The following is a 6,456-nucleotide window of genomic DNA, read 5'->3' on the forward strand; positions in this document are numbered from 1 at the left end:
AAACCACACATCAAAATGACAAATCATCTAAATAATAACACTGATCAAAGACCTGTTCCATTGACATCACTGCTCAGATGAAAGACTCCTGCAATCCCTCCAGGGGAGCTGTAAAGCTGAAAAGCACTGGATGTCAGTGTGCCCTTATGTCTGGTCGATGGGGAGCCAGGATGGCAGGAACAGGTATCAGACATGGATGTGGCGTTATCAGTTAAGCAGGCGCTGCTTCCTCAGATTGATCCATCTTAATGAGCTCATCACGCCCCTGCGGAGAGACGCCCTGATTACATCTGCACACCACATGGAAAGAGAGAGCCTGCAGAGTTACACACTGCCCATCATCCATACATGCACATGATTTACGTAACCCAGTTTTTTAACTACACTGTTGCAACACCGATATAATGTCATTTTTACAGAAACAACGTGATGACATTGAAAACCAAATTTTTTTGTCGTTATTTATTTACACACATGTCATTCCACACACACAAAATAAATTATTTTCACATTGATTTTTTCTGTTCATAAAATGACAGTTCATATAATGACCACAACCTGTTATAAAGTAACATAACATCCTCAATACTGATGTATGGGGTCTCACTTGGGAGCCGAATCATCTTTGGGTAGTAAGAAAACAGGCCAATGAAGATTGGCGAGTGAGATTTGCACGCCAAGCCACTTCCCCGGACATATGGGTATATAAGTTGGCTGACAACTCACTCATTCAGCTTTTTCCTCTCACTTGGGAGCACAATCACCTTCGGCGAGTGAGATTTGCATGCCAAGCCACTCCTGAGATATACAGGTATATAAGCTTACCAGCAACTCATTAATTCAGCTTTTTGCTTCAGAGCCGACCGGTTGGCTTTACTCGCTCTGCCATACACCTTTGTTAAAGTGGAGACGTTCTTCAGTTGATGAAAAGGCGCATTCAGCGTTGTTTCACCCCATGAGTGCACAGATAAGTGCAGAGATTCCACCCCGGAGTGCTTCAACACAAAAGAACAGTTTCCCTAAAAGAGCAAAACACAGGTGATGTTGCATATTTTTCAAGATGGCATTCCATCTGTGTGTTTCTGGATGAGGTCACTTCCTGGCCCCATCTGACAGAGAGCCTCACGTGCGTTTACAGTGATGGACCTGAAGGAGAGTACTTCCATGTTAGATTTTGCCTCAACACAGACCATTTCTACAGTTTGCTTTTAAGGGTCGGGCATACCAGTACAAGGTCCTTCCCTTCAGGCTGTCCCTGTCTGCCTGGTCTTTACGAAGGTTGCGGTGAGTGCACAGGTGGGTAGTAACGAAGTAGATTTACTTCGTTACATATAGAGTATTTTTTTGGAAAATCTTTACTTTTAAGAGTGAATTTAAATGTGGGTACTTTTACTTTAACTCGAGTACATTTCTAATGGAAAAAATTGTACTTCATTACATTGGGCAGCGTTCCTCTCGTTACTTTATTTTAATGCAATAACTTGTTAAATGTGTAGTTTATTCCAAGGGTGCTGTGTCTTTTTTTCTGGGCATGAGCGATGCTCAATTCACAAATGAATCACTCTTTTGAGTTGATTCTGTTCAAAGACTTAATCAAATATGTTGGCAGAACTGTCTAAATCAGTTCACGAATCAGTTTGAATGATTTGTTCAGTTTCCTGCACACACTGAATCGTCTGAAGCGGTTTCAGACTCGGACTCGTAACTGGAAGATTTAAAGGGTCATATAATGGTATATGCACTTTTACAAGTTGATTGTACTGCGTGTGTGTGGGCAGTGCCTGTACAAAACCATCATATAATGATAAAAATCCATCCAGTGTTTTTGTTTTAATCTCCTTATATGTTTTCCCCTGCCTCAAATTGAGCCGTTTGATCTTGTGACGTCACTAGATCGGATGCCCCTCCTACGATTGATAATTTACAGCAGCGTTTTAACACAGACCCGCCCTGAGCGAGCTGTCATCTTAGTCTGCCATTGTTGATATGCTGGAGCAGAATGGAGTCTAAGCGATTGTGGTGTTCTGTTCTTGGGTGTAATAAGGAACACAGCAATCATTTCTCACCAGACGAAATGAGTGTAACGTTTTATTAAAATTTAAATATTAATCTTTGCAAATCGCTTGCACGCTTCACGATGAATGTGGCTAATGTTTACACTCAGGGTATATTACGGCATGTTTTCTATGTGACGTTACGGCGTTCTCAATATAATTCATAATCCCACGTTTATAATGAACAATGCGTTAACCAACCATTCAGAAACGTCCTGTTTCGAGCCTTAATTGTCGAACTTCTTCCGGGCCGTCATCTTGTTCCAGGTCCGACTCCGGTTCAAATTGGTATGGTTGCACAGATGTGTCCTCAGAGACCCCCGCTGCCATTCTTGTTCCAAAATATACCCTCAACTGTTGTCAAGGCAATACTCCAGGTGCGTTGAGGGGCGGAGTGAGCAAAGCTCATTATCATTTAAAGGCATATGCAGTGAAATGGCGTGCTGAAAACAGAGCTGTTTTTGACCAGGTAAAATGAGTGTTTTCTTACAATACTAGTGAGAATTTTTGAATAAAAGAATATTACAAAGTTTTCATTTAGACCCAAAAGATTCATATTAACTTGTACAAAAATGGCATTATATGACCCCTTTAAGAACATCAAGCGTTGGATGAAGTGGCCATGGACCTACAGTATAGTCAAGTGAAAGCAAATCTGCAGATGCATTATTTTGTTTGCCAGCGATGAAGATCTTTATTAGTTGAACATCTTCGTAATGCTGCTGTGAATGAATTATTCCACAGGACAATACATTTGATTTCATTTCATTGATTAATAATCCAAATGTAGTTCTATGTTACTATTATAAAAACCAGAGGACAGGCAATGATTTTTGGGCTTCAGAAGCCAGAAATAATGCTTGTCTCTTCTGTTTTTGTGGTAAAGATAGCCTAATTATGATAATAATAGTAATTTAGATAAAAAATATCTCAATAATAACACACACACACACATATATATATATATACATACATACATACACACACAATATGTATATATATATATATATATATATATATATATATATATTAGAGGTGGGCATAGATAAAAAAATTTAATCTAGATTAATCTCACTGTAATCTTGGAATTAATCTAGATTAAAATAGCTCATTTGAATTCTGCCGAAGGCATTCAGAATATGTGTGATACCCAAATAATGACTAAAAGTAAGTCTTTGAGAATAGTTCGCCTCGTGTAGGGATGTGAATTTCTGCCAAAAATGCCATTCGACAATAGAGGAGCAAAAGTCGAATATCCTTCAAAAAAAAAACGCACACTCACTCACAATGACAGACAGGGAGGCCAATTTCATCTTTAGCGATTTGTCATCAAACAAACTGTTTATTAATTGAACAAGTAACATGTTTTTGTCGTTTTTTTTTTTTTGCATAGTAGGCTAATTAGAAGAAGAAAAAAACAATAAGCACGACGTATACAGTCCGTTTTTGCATCGCCAAACCAGATGCTCCTTAGATCAAAAAATAATGTCATATGTCATAATGATTTTATGTGAACCTGCCTTTACTGGCAATAGCCTCCTCCTTTTTAAACAAATTAATTTTCAATCAATGTCAACTATTCGTGTGACTATGCCCCTACGCAATACACACACATTACCGCGGGATGGCGGGTGTTCATTTCATAAACTGTACACAATAGTAACGTTAGCTTATTTAACCTGTTAACCTTTGCCAGTGAGCCGATGCTCTGAAGCGTTTGTTTGTAGCCTATAAATTAATGTATGTCCAAAAAACGGATAATGTCATACTTTTTAGTAGTGCTATCGTGGCGTATAATCTGTTTGGTTGTAAAATGTATTACCTGAATGAAATTAAATCGAATGTATCGTCCTGTGGAATCATTCATTCACAGAGAGCATACGAAGATGTTCAACTAATAAAGATCTTCATCGCTGGCAAAAATATGATGCATTTGCAGATTTGCTTTCACTAGACTAAACTGTAGATCCACGGCCACTTCATCCAACGCTCTTGACGTCCTTAAATCTTCCTGTTACGCAGGGGCGTGTCTAGAAGGGGGGCACGGGGTGGCACTGGCCCCCCCTGAAATATGATTGGCCCCCCCTGGTGCCCCCCCAACATCATTGGGCTATATTATATTACTATTACTGTCAACCTGACAATGCCCAACGCCATTGGATCAGATAACGTTAGATTAGCTAATGTAATTTCGGCAGATGACTTGTCAGTGTTATTCCGCGGCAGCACGTCTACATAAATATAAAATAGATACATGGGTCATTCCTGGGGCCTGTACCATGAAGGTAGCTGAACAAACTCGGGGTTACAGGATTAGTTTTGAGTTGACAAAACCGAACCGATGCAATCAGGCTTTATTGGTACCATGACGCAGCTCATCAACTTTCTCTGTCAACTCAGGCTTTGATCTTAATTTATGATTAATCCACGAGCGCGTGCACATAAAAGAGTGACGTCGGCACTGAACAACCAATCGCGTTCGAAATGGATAGAGCGAGAGCTATATATTTTTCCGCGCAGGAGCAAGAGATAATTATTCAAAAATATGAAGAATATAAAAGTGTTTTTCAAGCACGCAGTAACACTGTATCTGCTGCCAAAGCAAGAGAAGATTCTTGGAGGAAGATTGCTGATTGCGTTAGTGCGTAAGTTAAACAATTAATGTAAAATGATGTAATCATATTAAAAATGTATTAAATGCTAAAATAAACATGTGTGTATTCGTGTTGATATACATGCATGAATGCATACTGTACATACGTGTGTGTAGATGTATGTAAAATGCGAATGTATAGGCTATTCCTAAGAAAGATTGATATTCATATATTTTTAGATGCAACCCCAACTCCAAACGTTCTTGGCAGCAGATCAAGACAAAATATAAAAATATAATTCAAAGTGGTGAGTATTTACCACAACCTTTTATTATTTTTGTGAACATTTATTCATAAAAACTTGTTTGCAGCAAACAGAAAAAAATGTGAAATCAGGAAAACTGGGGGAGGGCCACCCTCAAAATTACACTGTGGCCGAGGAGTTGGCGCTGAGTAATAATAAGGGACGGCCGATTATGGATGGCATTGCAAGTGCTGTACAGTCTGACCCTGGTGCTGGCTCCTCGAAGCAAGTGACACTGGGTATTTGTGTGCAATGCATTACTAATGTTTTAAAAAGGGTTAAATTTGGCTGACTCTGTTCTGCAGTAGAGGGAAATACAGTGTCCCTGTTGAAGCCAGCACACATGCACACAGTCTCCCACACAGAGGTCAGTATATGCAGCAGACAGAACACCATGAACATAGCCTGCTTTATAACAGTTATGCTTTATATTTGCCTTTTATTTATTAGGGTGAACCAAATGATGAAGACACTCTGTCTGTGTGTTCTGAGACAGTTGCTGAGGTGAATGCACTGGGCTTTTTATTACGGCACACATTTGAATGTCATAATTAAGTGACTGGCCCTTACACATCATCTCTTTTATTGTAGGATTTTTCACAACCTGCCCCAGAAACTGAAGCCTCTACCTCAATGGGCTACAGAAGGAATGTGAACAAGGTAATGCTTTAAACCCTTGACATAAATTACAGTCAGTCCTATGTTTGTAGATAGTCATGCCACTTTTTGTGATTTGATCAACCTCCAGAAAACTTGTAATGATCATGTTTGTGGTGGAATTGTTTCAGGTGGAAACATACTCAGTCAGGGCCCTTTATAAAAGCAGCCTAGAACTAGACTGTGAGCTATAGGAGCTAGACTGTGAGCTGAGGAGGCTCCAAATTAAAAAAATTAAATTGGAGATCAAACAGCTGGAAAAAACAGATCTCCGTTTGTGAACTTTTTTTTAAACAAGTAACGCTTTAGTATGAACACTATGAATGTCTATTAATGTAATTTTCTTGCTCTCTTTCTTCCTCCCTAGCCACATGACCAATAAAACAGTTTGAGTCCTATCTGCAGTGTCAGTGTGCTTTTATTAAGTAAAATATTGTGTTGTGATCGCATCTCTGACAGCTGCCCCAGCTGGGTGGTCAAGTGTGATGGGGTCAATTTCATCAGGGAGAAGCTGGTTTTGTGGTGGTTCTCGCTCCTTTCTGATAGTGGCTATATTATGCAGAATGGCACATGCAGCCACTATCTGTGATGCCCGCTCTGGTGACACTCTTAAACGCCTAAGACAGTTGAAACGTGCCTTTAGGATGCCAAAGGTCATCTCGATCTTGACCCTGGTTTTACTGAGGGCCACAACGAAGCGGTTTTGTGGCCCTGTCTGGGGGTCAGGATAGGGCGTTAGCAAAAACCTCTGGCATGCATAACCTCTATCTCCTACCAACAGGCCATCAAAAAGCCCTGTCATAGAACAGAAAAGGGGAAAAAATTGCCATTAAAATAAAAAATGTAA

The 6,456-nt window shown here is 39.7% G+C and overlaps 1 long non-coding RNA gene across 1 annotated transcript; it reads left to right on the forward strand.

The window, feature by feature from the left end:
• Positions 1 to 5,800: 5,800 nt before the first annotated feature.
• On the forward strand, positions 5,801 to 6,007 carry LOC143710260 (uncharacterized). The gene is made up of 2 exons (XR_013194503.1): positions 5,801 to 5,882; positions 5,977 to 6,007. It is a non-coding gene; the product is annotated as an uncharacterized LOC143710260 (long non-coding RNA).
• Positions 6,008 to 6,456: the final 449 nt, after the last annotated feature.

The sequence above is a fragment of the Siphateles boraxobius genome, unplaced genomic scaffold (assembly GCF_051911475.1).
Source record: "Siphateles boraxobius isolate OS27281-9 unplaced genomic scaffold, OSU_SipBor_1 46, whole genome shotgun sequence".
Taxonomy (NCBI): domain Eukaryota; kingdom Metazoa; phylum Chordata; class Actinopteri; order Cypriniformes; family Leuciscidae; genus Siphateles; species Siphateles boraxobius.